At 35.5% G+C, this 18720-nt stretch overlaps 1 long non-coding RNA gene and 1 pseudogene across 1 annotated transcript; one reads left to right on the top strand and one right to left on the bottom strand.

The window, feature by feature from the left end:
• Positions 1 to 10422, top strand: part of LOC132680552 (uncharacterized) — a 43389-nt pseudogene extending 32967 nt beyond the window's left edge.
• Positions 10423 to 11531: 1109 nt separating this feature from the next.
• On the bottom strand, positions 11532 to 18078 carry LOC132680279 (uncharacterized). Its single transcript, XR_009610605.1, has 3 exons — positions 17946 to 18078; positions 15994 to 16065; positions 11532 to 11807 (listed from the first exon to the last, which is right to left on the bottom strand). It is a non-coding gene; the product is annotated as an uncharacterized LOC132680279 (long non-coding RNA).
• Between the last annotated feature and the right edge of the window lie 642 nt (positions 18079 to 18720).

Here is an 18720-nt window from a genome sequence, read left to right as displayed (position 1 = left end):
ACAGAAGCAAAGTTGGTGGCACGCTGTGACCACAGGATTTAGTCAGGTGCAGATCTGCCATATTTGAATCTTCAAACGAGGAGTTTTGCTGGTCCCTAGAACTAGGTTTGTCTACTCCCAGGCAAGGAGCAGAACCACAGCCTTACCCTCTGTGGAGAATGTCTTCTGGCCCCATCTGACCAGAAGGACTAGTGATAAGTACTAGAAACTACATGGTCCTGTGGTGCTCCAGCCAAGAGGTGGGTAGGCAGAGCAGTTACCTCTGAAGCAAAGCCAATATCAGACATGAGGAAGCCCCATGTTATACACAGTCAGGAGGATTAATTCAGAGCCAAGGCTGAGGGTAGGTTCCAGCGTCTCCCACACAGAGAGCCTGTTTTGGAAAATAAGAGTAACCTGGAACAGCCTCTCCCCCTCCTGCCCAGGCAAAGTTGCTGAAATATAGCCCCGCCCAGCATGGGATGTGTCTTTTCAGCCCATTTGACCAGAAGGGCTGGCAGCAACTCCTGGGATCTATGTGGCCCGGCAGTGTCTCTCTGCATGCTGCAGTGAGCCCTGAGGAGGGCAGGCAGAGGCTATAGCGTGCAAAGCAAAGGTAGTGACCTCGTTCAGCCAGAAACTTGGGGTATGGGTCAGCCTGAGTTAAAGCAGCAAACAAAGATTTTTCCCAGCTTTAGAGCTACTTCTCCCCCTAAGCCCAGGCAGAGAATCTAATTCATAGCTCCACTCATCACAGAATACAGACTTTAGTGTATACAGCCAGGGAACCTCACCAGGGTACATGAGAAGCTCCCATGGCCTATTCAACAGCCCTAAATAGAGTGACACTTAAACAGAGAGCATAGCCTGTGGCTTCCCTCATTTGCAGAGCAAACCAGGGGCTCACCTGGCCAGGGGCTCTGGTGCACAGCCTGGCCTATCCAAATCATGCCAAGTATCTTCTCTGACCACAATGGCATGAAACTAGAAATCAACAGCAAGAAGAAAACTGGAAAATTCACAAACACATGAAGAACACTAACTGAAAAACACTAATTCAAAACACCAACTCAAAAAGATATCTGTACTCCCATGTCCATTATTTGCCATAGCCAAGATACATAAACAGACTAAGTGTCCATTAGTGGATGAATGAAGAAGTTGTGGTATATATATGAAGGAGTATTACTCAGCCATAAAAAATGAGAAAATCCTATCATTTGCAACAACTTGTATGATCTGTTATATGTGGAATCTAAAAAAATCCCCCAAAACAAAACAAAGACCCTCAAACTCATAGTAAAAGAGATCACACTTGTGGTTACAAAAGGAAAAGGGTGGGGTGAGGGGGAATTGTAAGAAGGTGGTCAAGATATAAACCACCAGATACAAGATAAATACATAGTGGGGATATGACGTACAGCACGATGACCATACCTAACACAGTTGTGTGATAGATAGCAAACTTGATAAGAGAGTAAATCCTGAGTTCTCATCACAAGGAAATTTTTTTTTCCTCTTTTCTTTTTATTGTACTATATGAGAAGACAGATGTTGGATGAACCCATTGTGGTTAGCATTATACAATAAATATAAATCAAACCATCATGCTGTATACCCTAAACTTATACAGTGATGTATGTCAATGATTTCTCAATAAATCTGGGGAAATTAAAGTATTGGTAAACAAAAAAAGTAATGATATGGTTTATTCTTATAAGTATGGATATTTGTAAGTATCATTTTTACTTAAGTTCTTGAGTTTCTCCTCTGGCCCATTAAAATTTTCTCGGAATATTTTAAAAAATCAACTTCAATTTCAGAGCTTCAATTAAAAATACACAACTGTAGTAAACAGAACGATAGCCAGAATAATCAGCTATCTTAGATATATCAAGTTATGCCTTGTACTTATGGCTAACTCTTTGAGTGCAATAACTTTTTTTTAATTAATAAACTTTATTTTTTAGGCCAGTTTCAGGTTCACTTCAATAACTTTAAAATATAATTTCGCAACTGAAAAGACACAATAACAGTTGCTTGCTTCGTTGATTACATGATAAATATTTTGTTCCCTACTATGTAACACTTACCAATAAATGCCAATAATAATTGCAACAAAATCTTTTGCTTTTAAAGCTGTGTAAAAGGCAGAAATAATCATGTAATCATCTTGTAATTATATGGTACTTACTATGCAATTACATAGTAAATACATTGTAAATTCAAAATAATTACATGGTTATTTGCATTATGCATAGTTTCTAATCCAATTTTGACACATAAAACAGTGGTAGCATCCAAAGGGTTACCCAAATTTCTCCCAGCTACACCACAGGATCAGTAATAATGGAAGTAATTAAAGGAAGTCCTTGAACCAATGCTTGATAGTATATGTTAGAAACTATCCATTCATATTTATGACATAGGTAGAATTATAAATTAGGGCAGAATGGGATTAGCAATTAGGCTATAAATTATCAATTAAAATTTATGCTAACAATGACTTTGGTGTTGGTGATATCAAATAGTACTTTATCACGAACAATTAAATAAAGACTGTTCAGAAGGAAAAAAAACATGAATGATAATGGTATTATATGTTGTAAAGGGTTGCCATTTTGCATTTTTAGTCAAAATATTCATTTTGACAGAAACATTTGAGTTTAGTAATATTTACAAAAGCTTATCATATATTTGAGTCCCTAAAATGTTTATTTTTTTGAATATTTTTTGAATATTTTTTTGAAAATAGAAACAAAATATTTATCTTTAAAAGTAAGTTCCTTAAGAGACTGATTTCTTTTGAAAAGGCAGAGTCAGAAGCTCAGCAAACTCTTTGCAACCAACCAACCATTTATATGCAGAAAATTATTTTATTTATTTTTTATTTATTTTTTTAAGTTTATTTGGTTTTGAGAGAGAGACAGACAGAGTGTGAGCAGGGTAGGGGCAGAGAGAGAGGGAGACACAGAATCTGAAGCAGGCTCTAGGCTCCCAAGCTGTCAGCACAGAGCCTGATGCAGGGCTCTAACCCACAGACTGTGAGATCATGACCCGAACTGAAGTCAGACGCTTAACCAACTGAGCCACCCAGGCGCCCCTGCAGAAAATTATTTTTCAAAAAATCAACATTTTAAGTCTTTTTACTCAATTTTAAGTAAATTTTTCTGAAAGCATATAACAGGTGACCAAACATTCATTCAATAACATCTACTACATTTTAATAAGAACATTAAGAATCTGTGGCATTTAAGCTACAACTCTTTGCATTCCACTCAAAAAGCTTCATCTTACGGGGCTTCTTCCCCTTCTAGTTCCCAATCTAAGCAACTGTATTAACATGAGATGGGCAGGCAGCTGGTATTTCTCATTGTCCCCAACTCCATGTGGCTGAAGTAATGTTTTGGGCCAACGCAGCCCTGAGGGCCAAGACTCCCTTCTAACACCCAGTCCCCACGCACAGGGCAAAATCTCTATTCCAGACATTACAAGACCAGAATACCGAACCCTGATCCCCAACCCATCTTGCTTCTAGGGTGGAGGTTCCAAGAACTGGTTCCAGCCAGTAATATGGGAACACTCTCCAGCTTTGCACAGTTCTTGGTCATAGAGCAAAGGTGTGACTCCAGTCGAAATGCATCATTGTTCCTGTCCTAGATCTTGTGAGTTAATGAAAAGCTTATACCCAATGGGAAAGACACAGCACAGGAGCAAAGAGTTTCACAGTTCTATCTGAGAAAATTGACTTTGCTTGGAAAAGAGCATGAAGAATTCCATGCCTAAGGGACAAAGGGGAGATGTCATAAACGATGGTGATCTTGGCAGAGAGCAACAAAAGGTACACATAGCTCTACCAGTAGAAAAAAAAAAAAAAAGAGCAGAGCAATCACATATTTTAACAGAGAGAACCAAGCAAATAGATATCCATGAAGAACTACTAGGATCACATTTAACCCTTGGGTACAGAAAGGCTGTGCACAAGCTGAATGAACTGAGGAAAAATTAGAGCAGGAGATGGGACAGAAACGAAAACATTCCCCAAGTCACACACAGATCCATAGCAAAGAGTAAAAGCTTCACTGGAACTAGGAGCTTAAACACAATCTCTAACCAAACACTGCCAAACAATAAGCTACTGTGACTCAGAAATAATTACTAAGAAGCCAGGTTTAACAATAAAATCACATCCATTGTAGCAGTCTGGAAGACTATGTACATGCCCAAGGTTGCATCCTCTAAAATAGAATCATACAGGAAAATCCATGCTATCAGTTCTAATCAAAAGGGGTGGAAGATAGAGGGAAAAAATGTAAACTCTGAACTATGATAGCAACCTCCAAACACACATGCATTTAATTGCAAAATTAAATATCCAGCAGGCCAAGGGAACTTAAGCACACCTGTTGACCAATAACAAGCTTATGCTGACCTGGGCCAATTACTAGTCAGGTAAAAAGATAAACACAAGAAAACAACTGCATATTGTAATGGCAATAAACATCATAGAATTATTTTTGCCAATTCACTAAACAAATAAATGATAGCATCAACCCTAAGGGGGTAGGTAGAGTTAAGATTCTGATTTGTTATATTACCTAAAATGCACAATTTTCAAGAAAAAGTTAAGAGACATGCAAAAAAAGAAAAGAAGAAAAAGGAGAAGGAGGAGGAAGAGGAGGAGGAGGAGGAGAAGGAGAAGTAAACTGTGATATGCATATGGGGGGAAAATAGGCAATTCAATGGGGGGGAATATAATCTTTTCAACAAATGGTGCTGAGACAATATCCACATGCAGAAGAATGAATTTTGATTCCTACCTCACACCATAAAAAAAAATCATTCAAAATGAATCATTGATTTAAATGTAAAAGCTAACATTATAAAACCCTTAGGAATAGGAAAATATAAGAATAACTCCTTATGACCTTGGATTAGATAATGATTTCTTACATATAATACCAAAACCAAAAAAAGAGATAATCTAGTTTAAAATGGACAAAGAATTTGAAAATTCATTTCTTGACAAAGATATGCAATGGTTAATAAGCTTAGGAAAAGATGTACATCATTAGCCATTAGGGAAATGCAAATCAAAACCACAGTGATTTACCACTTCACATCTACTAGGATAGCTACAATCAAAAGAAAATGTAAAACATATTGTCAAGGATGTAGCAAAACTGGAACCATCATGCATTGTAGGTAGGAATGTCAAATGGCTTGGCCAATTTAGAAGACATTTTAGCAGTTTCTTAAAGAGTTAAGTACAAATTTACCATATAATCAAGCAATCCCATGTTTAGAATATGCAAGAGAAATGAAAACATATGTCCACAGTAAGATTTCTGCATGAATGATCATAGCAAAAATACTTTTAATAGCCAAAAAGTGAAAAAAACGCATCCATCAACTGGTGAATGTATAGAGCTGTGCTTATCCATACAATGGAATTGCATTTGGCAATAAAAATGAATGAAAGGCTGACACATACTACAACATGGATCAACCTCTAAAATATTACGCTACATGAAAGAAGCCAGATGCAAAAGACCACATTTTGGGTGATTTTATTTATGTGAAGTGTCCAGAAACAGTAAATCTTTAGAAACAGTAAGTAGATCAGTGGTTATCTGGGACTGGGTTTAGGAACAGGAAGTGACCGTAGTGAGCACCATGTATCTGTTTGAGGTAACAAAAATTTTCTACAATTAGATTGTGGTAATTTTTATACTTGTCTGTCAATTTGAAAAACCATTTAATTATACTCTTAAACCAAATGAATTTAAGATGCATATGTGATACCTCAATAAACTCATCTTTAAAAAAGCAGGTCCTTCCTCTCTGACCTCAGCCGTAGCAATCTCTTACTTGACACATCCCCAAAGGCAAGGGAATTAAAAGCAAAAATGAATTACTGGGACCTTATGAAGATAAAAAGCTTCTGCACAGCAAGGGAAACAACCAACAAAACTAAAAGGCAACCAACTGAATGGGAAAAGATATTTGCAAGTGGCATATCGGACAAAGGGCTAGTATCCAAAATCTATAAACAGCTCATCAAACTCCACACCCGAAAAACAAATAACCCAGTGAAGAAATGGGCAGAAAACATGAATAGACACTTCTCTAAAGAAGACATCCGGATGGCCAACAGGCACATGAAAAGATGCTCAACGTCGCTCCTCATCAGGGAAATACAAATCAAAACCACACTCAGATATCACCTCATGCCAGTCAGAGTGGCCAAAATGTGAACAAATCAGGAGACTATAGATGCTGGAGAGGATGTGGAGAAACGGGAACCCTCTTGCACTGTTGGTGGGAATGCAAATTGGTGCAGCCACTCTGGAAAACAGTGTGGAGGTTCCTCGGAAAATTAAAAATAGACCTACCCTATGACCCAGCAATAGCACTGCTAGGAATTTATCCAAGGGATACAGGAGTACCGATGCATAGGGGCACTTGTACCCCAATGTTTATAGCAGCACTCTCAACAATAGCCAAATTGTGGAAAGAGCCTAAAAGTCCATCAACTGATGAATGGATAAAGAAATTGTGGTTTATATACACAATGGAGTACTACATGGCAATGAGAAAGAACAAAATATGGCCCTTTGTAGCAACGTGGATGGAACTGGAGAGTGTGATGCTAAGTGAAATAAGCCATACAGAGAAAGACAGATACCATATGGTTTCACTCTTATGTGGATCCTGAGAAACGTAACAGAAACCCATGGGGAGGGGGAGGGGAAGGAGAAAAAAAAAAAAGAGGTTAGAATGAGAGCCAAAGCATAAGAGACTGTTAAAAACTGAGAACAAACTGAGGGTTGATGGGGGGTGGGAGGGAGGGGAGGGTGGGTGCTGGGTATTGAGGAGGGCACCTTTTAGGATGAGCACTGGGTGTTGTATGGAAACCAATTTGACAATAAATTTCATATATTGAAAAAAAAAATAAAAAAAAATAAAAAAGCAGGTCCTTGGTAAATGACTGTAGTAATCATATCTCACATTTGAAGTCAAAGATACTCATACTAATTATAAGATGGTATATACATATATACCCTCTTTTTGCCTCTCACACCATCACAACTTGTCTCATTTATTTGGAAAGTATTGGGTATCAGTCACCATAGAAAGCTGAAATATAATCTTATATCCTGATCTATTCTAAGCAGTAAGAACAAATCAATTTTATGTATATTACAATGATACTCAAATTTTATATTTTGGCTTGATAGACCTAGTTTTTCTCATAGATACATTAGCTACATTTCCAAATGACATGAGAATTTCTACCTCAAAACTGAAAATACTTTGTTAGCCTTAGAGAGAATTCTGCACTTAACTCTAGTAAACAATGTGATCTAATATCAACTTTAGTTGGAATTTTTGCTGCTATCTTAAAAATACATCTTGCATAATGTATTATAATATGGATTAAATCAAAAGGTATAATGTTAACATCCAACCCTGTTGTTTATTCAAGTCAAACTACTTATATATACAAATCTGATATTTACCTCTTAAAATATTTAACAGGCATAAGTGCCCATAAATCAGTTATGACAATCATTGTTAAGGCAATCAATAGCAGGGAATATGCATTAATTCAAATAATATTGATAGGCTCATGAACCTGCATCAGTCTTCTGTGAAGTAAGAAAAATGAGACATCTTCCAAAAAATCAATATTTTCCTTTTTATGTCATTCACTTGAAGATTATCAATAATACATTACTTTTTTACCTGATGTGTCAATGGTTTAATTTTTAAATACAGACATCTCTACATTTTAATGTGAAATGATAATCTACAAGGAACCAAGAGACTAAAAATCATTTGATTAAAATATTTTTTGAGGTTTATAAAAACACGTGTGTTGATACACTTATACACACATACACACATATATGCCCCTAAACATATATACGTACATGAACTGTTGCTATATTTTTGTGTGCAGTAGCATAAGAAAGCTCTGTTTTTGAAACAGCACAAAAATGCTTGCTTCATTCTGAAGGTGTATTGAATAAAAGGAATAAAAGAAATCTCAGTACCCATCTTTTTTAGCCTTTGTGAACTGGGATGTTACACAGGTATGTGCTTAGGTAAAAATACAAAATGTGAAATTACAACACCCATTCATCAAAAAAGAAACATTTTAATTGGTTATAGGTGGAAAATATCTACTTGACAGTCAGTTTCTCACTTTTCACGTAAGTGCTTTGCTGCTTGGATGCCTAATCTTGTTTAGTGTAGGAAAAGTAATTTGACATGAAAGTACCTAGATGGCTGCCGAAAATTAATTGCCAATTAAAAAAGAAAAATGTTTGTGCTACTCTATAAACAAGCCAACATATAAACCTTTCAGTCTTGTTGCTTTATTTATGTCTTTATAGATCTGGTTTCAAGCTATTTGCATACAATTTACAAATTCATATTATAATTCTCCAGTATATTTATGATTTTATAGTTGTATATATTTTACCTCCATGAGAAATATTTATTTCTGTATGCTTCCGTTGCTTATTATTTAACAAAAACATCACATTGCATTTGATAGTTTATGTATCTTCTTTAGAATAAGACATTTTTATTTGTAAAGGGGAAAGAAAATATTTTACCACCACCAATGGGTATGGATGAGCACACGCATGTGTGTACACACCACACATGCATGCAAACACACACACACACACACACACACACACACATGCCACAGACACCTTATTTTAGAAAATGTCCCATACCTTTCATCTCTCTGTCGGTCTCCATAATATTGATAATAATAACTTTTTAGAGGTAAGAGGAAAAGATTTCCTATATGAAAGAAACTTTGAGAAATCAATCGATTCTGAGAGGTTTCAGTACTTGAATACCTATAAACCAATATTCATCGGGGCACCTAGACTGGCAAAAAGGAAAGTCATTCATATCCTTATCTCACTCAGGGCGCCTGGGTACCTCAGTCAGTCAAAGTGTCGGACTTCAGCTCAGGTCATGATCTCAAAGTTTGTGAGTTTGAGCCCATGTCAGGCTCTCTGCTGTCAGCACAGAGACTGTTTTGGATCCTCTGCGTCCCTCTCCGCTGCCCCTTCCCTGCTCATTCTCTAAACAAACAAACAAACAAACAAACAAACTTCAAAAAATTTAAATCCTTATCTCTCTTTGAAAGGAAAATTTCAGATTGAAGATAAAATCTGGAGCCTTATATTAAAACAAATGAAGAGTAAAGTATCAATATTCTAAAAATGTTAGAAGGGAAATTAGTAAATATATATATGTGTATATATATATATACTATATGAAATAATGATGTTTGAGCCACATTTTCATACTTCCCATTCTGAAGTTTTGGCAGCTTTTTCTGGCTATGTAAAACTACCAGTGAGAAGAAAGGAGGTCATTTATTCTAAGTCAAGTATTCATCAAAGCTATCATACTGTAACTGGAGGGAGGGGAGGCATTGATGGAAAAGATTTTTCCAAATAGTTCCCAAAAATAATAACAAGAACTGCAGCATTTTACTTTGTTATTTAGAAACAAAAACAAGTTTCCTATTAAGAGTTGAATCAAATGATGTGTCTTCTTTCACCTGTACCAGCAATCAAGATCCAACTTTCTGACATCTTTATTCTTATTCATTTAAATATCTTTCTCATAGTCATACTGTTTCCAAACTATGGGATTATCTTTTTCTTGTGTTTTATATCAAATTAGGGCTCGGCTGTATTTCAAAGCATTCAGCACAATGCTTGACACACATTAGGCTCTATGTATTTTTTAACTAAATAGAATTCTGTTAATAATACATTTGTTCCATCTCTGGCATCTGTCCTGTCTTTTTCTCCCCCAGTGTCCCTAGTTATGGAGGCTTTGGTAACTATTATGGCTATAATAATTATGGCTATGGAAATGATGGCTTTGATGCCAGATTGAGAGTTGATATTGATGGGCATGGCTAGGGGGAGCTAGTGATGCAAGTTCAGGTTTTTTCGGTGGTCATTTTGTACATATGGGAGGATTACCTTTTAATTCAACTGAAAATGACATCACTAATTTTCCCCATAACTAAATCCAATATGAGTTGATACTGATATTGGAGCTGATGACAGAGCAACAGGAGAAGCAGATGTAGAGTTTGTAACATATAAGGATGCAGTAGCTACCATGTCTAACGGTAAGAATAGATGCAATACCAATACATTAAACTCTTCTCGAATTCTAGTCTGGCATGGGAGGTTCTGGAATGGGTGCTGTAGCAGAGATGGAATGGATAATGAGAGAGATTATGGATCCATTGGAAGGATGGAAATGGGGGACAATTCCAGCGAAGGATTGGTACTCTTGGTGGTTTGAGTGGTTATGGCCATGACAGGCAGTGGAGGTTACTATGGGCAAGGTGGCATGAATGGAGGTGAATGGTGTGACATGTACTGAAGCATAAACCACCAAGTACCAAGTCCTGTGAACAGAATCCCATCTACTAGGCTTTCTTACAGATTTAATTTCTTTTGGGGGTACCTGGGTGGCTCAGTCAGTTAAGTGTCAGACTTTGGTTTGGTCATAATCTCATGGTCCATGAGTTCAAGCTCCATATTGGGCTCTCTGCTGTCAGGGCAGAACCCACTTTGGATCCTATCTCCCTCTCTCTGCCCCTCCCCCCATTACTCTTTCTCAAAAATAAATAAACATTTAATATCTTTTGTATTTTAAGAACTGTATAATGGCTGAAGGAATGTGTTTTCAAAATATTATTTGGAAAAGCAACAGATTGTGATGGAAACATCTGTTTTCTATAGGTTTTATTTGTTGCACACTTTGCATAAATTTTATTTTAAGAATAAGTGATGAACCCCTCATCACTTCTAAACTGAGCTATTGCAAAAGTACTCAAGACTATATATATTTTAATATTTATTGATATCCTACCATGTGTTCTATACTCTGAGAGAAGCCTATACATAGATCATCTTGTCACTCTTCTACAAGGTAGGTGTTAATAGTTCTAATAGTATGAAAAAGATTGCAATAAGTCTTCTCCAAATACAACATCATTTTGCCTTTACATTTATGGGTCTACAGAACAGTTTCATATTCTCTATCTCCAGTCTTAGTTCCTGTACTTTTTAATTTCTATTCATTTTTTGACATTTATTTACTTTTGAGAGACAGAGACAGAGCATGAGTGGAGGAGGGGTTAGAGAGAGGGGGAGACACAGAATTCCAAGCAGGCTCCAGCCTCTTAGCTGTCAGCACAGAGCCCTACGTGGGACTCAAACTCATGAACCGTGAGATCATGACCTGAGCCGCAGTTGGAGGCTGAACTGACTGAGCCACAGCAGTGCCACGGTTCCTGTACTTTTTAGAACATATTTAAAAATAATGCTGCAGCTGAAATAATTGCTTACCATTTCCCAAACAAGTCTCAGAAAGACATCTGCTTTCAAGAATCAATTTTACTTAAATTGGGGGCAAGGGTGATGAAAACTAATACCTTCATATTATTACAATATATTGTAATGTATTATTATCATATGGCATAAAATATAAATATATTATTAAATAATGTAAAATTGTATGTATTTCTGAACCAAATAATAAACTTCAAATAAATTTCCAGCTTCAGTTGTCATTTTCTTGGTAGATGAAGAAGGGTGGTGAGATGGTTAATTGTTCACAAGACCTCTGCATTCAGACAGATCAAGTTGTGTCCCTCAGTTGCAGGAAATGTGGCATCCCAGTTGCATCACTTCATAGCTGTGATGTTTACATTACCAGCACACAGAATAATTTCTCACTTGTAAGTGTTTCGTAAGTATTAGCTGAATGAATGAATGAATACATGAAAATTATTATTTGATTAGTATCAGTCTCCCTTCCTAGACTATAAGCTTCTTGAATGTAGGAGTAGAGCTTTCTATAATGATCATTGTTTTATTGCATTTCCAAGATTGAACTGGAATTTGGCATGTCAAGTATAATATATGTGGAAAAAAATACTCACATGTACACACTTACAGAGAAACACCTAGATCTTTCTCTTTCGTCCCATTCATTTTTGCTTTTAGAACATTTCCCTGAGAATGTTAAAATGCTGCAAGTTGTGCTACCCTTATAAAGGTTTATCATACCAGTAACACAATTATCACCCAAGTAGGAGGCCTATGGTATATGAATTTTAACCCAATAATACCCTGAAAAATGATATTTCCTGATGTTGATTGCCTCAAGAGCAACTAAGTTCCTAGCAGGCTGAATTCATTTAGAAGAATTTTCACATATTTAACATTTAATAAAATTATGACATACATTAAATCTTAATGAAATGCACGTTTTCAACCTTCTTATGAGAGCAGAGGTAATAGAAAGGAGTCTGTAATTAGAATTAGAAAACTTTGGTCTAGGTCCTGGGTCTGCTACTACAATTTGTGTGTCCATGTATGAATCACTTAAATTCTCTCATTTCAGCATTTACCTTTGAACTTGCAGAATATAATGTTTAACCTACCAATATATCTGCATTGTTATGAAGAACAAATGAGATCATGTGTGGTAAAATGCTTTGTGAATTTTGTGAATTGTAAAGCACAGTATCCATATGTTTTCCTGTTATTTGGTGGTTCCCGGACAGGCATACTCCAGACAGTTTGACCAGTTGTTCTGGAATATTTGACAAGCTGAACTTCAAACAAAAGATATAAACCTAAAATGGGCCCCTTTGGACATCTAGACGTTTCATCTTTCTAACTACGGCCGTATTTGCTGATGTAGCAATGGGAGCAAAGTTTGCCTTTGTCATCAATTCCCAAATTTTTCATTCTGAATAGAAAAGAGAAACTCTCTCCACAGGTGCTCCACAACTCCTCTCTAGATACACCTACCTGCTGCCATGCTACATTAGTTAGCTAGTTAGCATAGATTCATGCTAACAATGAATTAATCACGCTCATCGAACGGTCTCTTTTTGCATATTATCCATCTATATTTTGCTGCTATTCTATGTTCATTTGTGTTTCTATGAATAAAAATGTAGTAACAAATTATTTTCAATGTTTTCAATATATAAATGTTTTAAAATAAAACAAACTACTGTTGTGATGATGGCAGATATTTTTAAGGTGCTTATTACTTAGTTCACAAGAGTGATGCATATATGCTAGGGGGTCAACATCTTTGAAAATTAGGAACTTAGGTGGAAAAGCTCCACTTCCTAAAATAGCTTTGAGGTTGTTCTGAGTTTTCTGTAATTTTTACTGTTTCATAATTGTTTCTGATGGCTCAGTGTCAAATATGGATTTTGTGTGCGTGCGTGTGTGTGTGTGTGTGTGTGTGTGTGTGTGTGTGTGTATTAGCTGAGAACCATGGTCATATATGGAATATATTATTTCAAAGCTTGCTATTACAAATTTACTTTTGTAGATTTTTCCACTAGATATATGAATTTAGAGAATGCAACCTGATACCAAGAGGAGAAAACTCTTTAAATCTATGAAGGTCCTGATGACCTGTAACTTAAAAAAAGTTTTACTTTTTTTAAAAAATAGCTTGTTTTACTTCATGAAATTATAGCAATTTTATTTAGATGTATCAATAGTATATTTAAGCAACCCCATGCCTTTTAATAAGCAGTTTGGACTGGAAGACTCTAAAATATTTCAAACAATATTGTATTTCTCAGATATCAACCATTAATGGATGCTTGAATATTTTACATACGCTATTTTAACTATCTTAGAGAGTAAAACTCAATTTAGAACATTAAAACTCTCTCTCCCTACTAAATAAACCATAGGTGTCCCCTACACTTCTGACACTAATGCAATTATTATTAGCTTGCAATTCTTATCTGAGACAGTTATATAGATAAAGTAAGCCCTAAGTAACATTAAATCGGCCAATTTGACATTCTTCTCAGTAATGACCCTTATATGGCTATTTTGCTGTAGAATACGAGTATGATTAAGTAATAGCAGGTGGGTCTTTACTGACATTAGTTATTTACAAGTCACTTATTCTTACTTTATCTGAGCTCTTTAGATCATACATAATAAACATTTATTAAAAGTTTTGAAACTTCTAAAGATTATCTGTGTATGTATAAGTACACAGATATAAAATAAATATTTGTAGACTCCATCCTACCACAAAAGATACTTTAACAACAAGGATATCTCACAAAATTGAAGTCTTACAGAACCAAAAATATGCAAATTTTTTCATTCAGAGATATTTTTCTCAAGCTGTCATTTGAAAATTAAAGTTTTATTCATCAACAGAGTGTTTTATTAAGAAACTATTTCCTCATTATCTAAGGAGCATTCCCCCAACTTGTATTGGGCAAAATCTTAGTATGTTACTTTTCTTATCAGTTTATGTATGGTCTGATTCCTCATTGTTCTTTAAAAATGGAGATATTACAAATATTTTCTTGATTATTTTATAATATTTTTGTAATAAAATAATAAAAGCATATGAAAATACTTTGGAAACAAAAAAGTTTCTACTATAAGTTGGAGGATTAGAAGATTTCCATCGTAGAACTTCAAACAATCACCCAGGAACTGGATTAACAGTAAAAAAGCTTTACTTTAATGGACATTACTAGTGAATTCCCCTTTCAACTTGGAGGTCTTGAGGTTGGAATGTAATTTCCCTGCTTAGTGAGCCACCCTGTAGACACAGAGGTTTGTTCACATGCAATACACATATGGCTGAGGTGAAGAGAAATGTCACACAGCATCTTGAGGAAGGAACCAGAATGGAACACTGAATCATGCTCAGTTTCAGAGAAATCTTCTGAAAAATTCCTTATTCAGAGTAATTCAGAAACCATTCCCATGAAAGCTCAGGCATTTACACCTAAGTACATTTTTTATGTGTCCAGTGGTCTGGGGCATAAACTTCCCCCCGCCCCACCCCGCCCCTGTATTAGTCAACTTGTGTTGGAACAATTCTATACAAAATCAGTTATAAAATCTTAATGGCTTACAACACATGCATTTGTTTTTCTGCACATATATATGTGGAGTAGGTGTAGTGTCTGTTTCAGGCTATAGATTGAGCTCACACCAGCTCTGTAATCTTTCATTTCAGGACCAAAGTTGAAGAAGCAGTCATTATTTAGAGTGTTTTTATTTCTTATGGTGCAGTGTAGGGTAGTTAGAGTGCATGCCCAATCAGGCAAGTCCATACAAGCACATTTAAAGCCAGCTCAGCTTCCACTGAACAAAGTAAGTTATATGGCCAAAAGTCAATGAGGCTGGGAATTATACTTTTCCTGTGTGAACTATGGCATGGGTGAAGGTAAAGAGAGAATTCTAAATAAATAATACAATCCGCTATACCCTCAAAGGTGAAAGACAAGTTAGTGCATTTGTATACCTCTTAGAACAAAGACAAAGTCAAACTTGTGGTAAGACTTTCAGGATTTAAGAGGCAACATAAATTACATTTGATGATATAATTTTAATACAATTAGTAAGTTATCTGAAACTGGCATCTTTCAATGGAGTCATTAGTGGGAGACAAGATCCACTGATCTTTTGGATTTTTTTATATCACGCAAGCAAGGTACTAACTGCCCTTTGTCCAGGATTTTATTTTACAGAATTTTTTTTTGTTTATTTATTTTTGAGAGAGAGAAAGAGAAACAGAGTGTGAGTGGGGGAGGGGCAGGGAAACAGGGAGACCGAATCCGAAGCAGGTTCCAAGCTCTGAGCTGTCAGTACAGCTCTGAGCTGTAAGCACAGACCTTACAGTTGGTGGGCACACACCCACCAAGTGTAAGATCATGACCTGAGCCGAAGTCGAACGCTTAATCGACCGAGCCACCCAGCCACCCCCAGAATTTTTGTACAGCAAATAATGTTGGAAGATAGAGATAATGTCTCCCTCTTACATAAGCCTTATAATAACTTAAAATATCCCCGTTATTATTTATTACTTTTCAGGATTATACATGTAAATAAAGCTTGTTAATTATGTTGTTCAAATTATCTGGACACTTACAGAAGTTTTTGTCCCCTTAATCCACTGAGAGAGCTATATAGGTACATAAAAGTTCAGAACTGTAATATTTTCCTGTTGAAATAAATGTGTTTGATATTATTTACAGACTTCCTTTATAATAAAGATGAACAATAATTAATAATAAAATAGAATAATTACAATAATATACTATAATAAAAGTTACGTGAATGTGGTCAATCTCTCCCAAAATGTCTTATTGTACTGCACTCACCCTTTTCTTCTTGCGAGGATGTGAGATGATAAAATGCATATATGTCACATGAGATGAAGTGAGGTGAATGATGTAGGCACTGTGACATAGCTAGCATTAGGTTACCATTGACCTTCTACCCATATGTCAGAGGAGGATCATTGGCTTCCACACTGCAGTTATCATGGGTAACTGAAACTATGTAAAGGGAAACCACGGGTAAGCGTAGACTACTCTGTAAACAAATACTGCAGATGCTCACAAATCATCAGGCAAATATTTACTTTCTGGCTGAGGTCATGACAATGACAATGTAATCCAGAAGCCTGAAGTCGTGGTGATAGTTTTCAATTCCCCAGAGTTCAGAAATGGTAGAGCTTGTAGCTCTCTTGGGAGGTCAGTTCAAAGTCATCGTTGTGACAGCCATTCCTGGATTCTATACCTTATCAACCAACAGTTTTAAACAATTACATCTATTAAATTTCTTTCTTGTAAAAATTATCTAGAGTAGGCTCCATCTGTCACTGAAACTCACACAATACACTAACTGATAACACAGTTCTAGTGATCGGTATTTGGACTTTATGTTGGGTTGCTCTTGATAGCAGTATATTAATTTATTTCTGAAAAGAATACCAGGAATTTGTACATGGCAAACTGCAAATGAGTTGCCTGAGTTATCCCTGTTGATGCCCCTTAAGCAGATGAAATGGAGGCTACTAAGAGAATAAGGAATATAGGAACATAAGTGAATGACTATTTCATGCACTGGAGAGTTTAAGCTGCTATAACATGATAGGCTTTAAGTCTTAAGTTCTTGAATAAAGACACAGGAAAGAAAGAAAGAAAGAAAGAAAGAAAGAAAGAAAGAAAGAAAGAAAAGAAAAGAAAAGAAAAAAGAAATTTATATGATTGCCCTAAAAGAAAATCAGAGCCAGATGTTCTGGGTTGAGAAAATACAAAATACATTAAATTCTCATATCTTATGTACTCATTGGAGCACACACTGGGAAAGAACGGAAGACCGATACTGAGAATAATGATATTTGAAAGGATTTATTTCATTCAAATTACCCTCAAACTTCCACTCCCACTGAGCCTAACTTACCAGCAGAAGCAAGCCTTGCTTACAGAGCCTGGAGGGGTATTAGCTCATGTCCACACCCACCACCTGCCAGTGTCTATCAGCCCTTTACATTTTCCAGCATGTGGTGTCTAGGGGACCAGACACTTATATACCAGACACTTACAAGAAATGCAAGACTGTGGTTAGTTATATTGGGCAAAAAAACTAAAATTATTGTGTGGGAGTAATTTCTGAAACACAAGACAAAAATAAAAATAAATAAATTTAAAAAAGAACATGTCTTTGCATGGATTAAAATCATTCACATGAATATATATATGTGTGTGTGTGTGTGTGTGTGTGTGTGTGTATATATCAGACCCTGTACTGTCCATTAGAAATGTAATAGGGATTATATATGTAATTTCAATTTTAGTTGTCACATAAAAAGTAAAAAATAATAGATGAAATAAATTTTACTAATGTATTTTTATCTGATATATCCAAAATATTGTTATTTCCAAACAAAATCTATATAAATATTAAGGATGTATTTTACTCTGTTTTTACTGCCTCTTCAAAGTCCAGCATGACTTTACACTTACAGCACAGCTCAGTTCAGATGCTAAGCTTGCATCAGAAACACTTGATTTATTTACACGTAAAAAAACTTACAGTTGAGAAAGTAGATTTACATCTCCAAGATGTATCAAACAGACTTCAAAAATTTCAAATACCAAAATATGATTTTCCATAAATATTTACATCGACTTTAACAAAACTGGTTCATCAATACTACAAGAATTATTTTGACCTAGAAGAAAAAGCATATAATTTTCAAAACTATTGCTACCCAAGTTAGATAAATTCAATCCTTCTTGTGTCAATATAACATTATTATTGATTTGTATAATGAAAAGTTTCAATTTCAATATAAATTTGTGTACCTGTCTAGCTAAGACACATAGAAGCTCTTCCTTTCCTTGAAGCTCCAAATTTAGCTTGTTCATGAGCAGTATGATTTCATGATTGAAAATGTAAATCACACTGCCATTTTTTTATTATTGTATATTTGGTAAGTGTTTCTTTTGTTCCAAGAAAATCTTGAATTGGAATGAACAGTACGATAAATCTTTGTAAATAAATCTTCCATGACTCAATGAATGAGAGTGGGTAAAGAACACAAGATTGTTAAATTCATCATATATTTTTTTTAATTCCATAAACTAATACTGATTCAGAGCATTTGCATGTATATATATATGCAAATGAATCATTTTGACAATTACATCCATTTGCACCTTTCACAGAGGTGGCTCTAGAAAACTGAGTACAGATATTTCTAATATGTAACATGCAGCAGAATGGAATAAAAGGAGAATATCAGTCTCTTGTACAGAATTACAATAAATATAGATTTTGACCAAACATACGTAGTGTCTGATGTAAA

The sequence above is a fragment of the Panthera onca genome, chromosome A1 (assembly GCF_046562875.1).
Source record: "Panthera onca isolate mPanOnc1 chromosome A1, mPanOnc1 haplotype 2, whole genome shotgun sequence".
Lineage (NCBI taxonomy): Eukaryota > Metazoa > Chordata > Mammalia > Carnivora > Felidae > Panthera > Panthera onca.
This window is presented reverse-complemented; position numbering and strand designations above follow the sequence as displayed.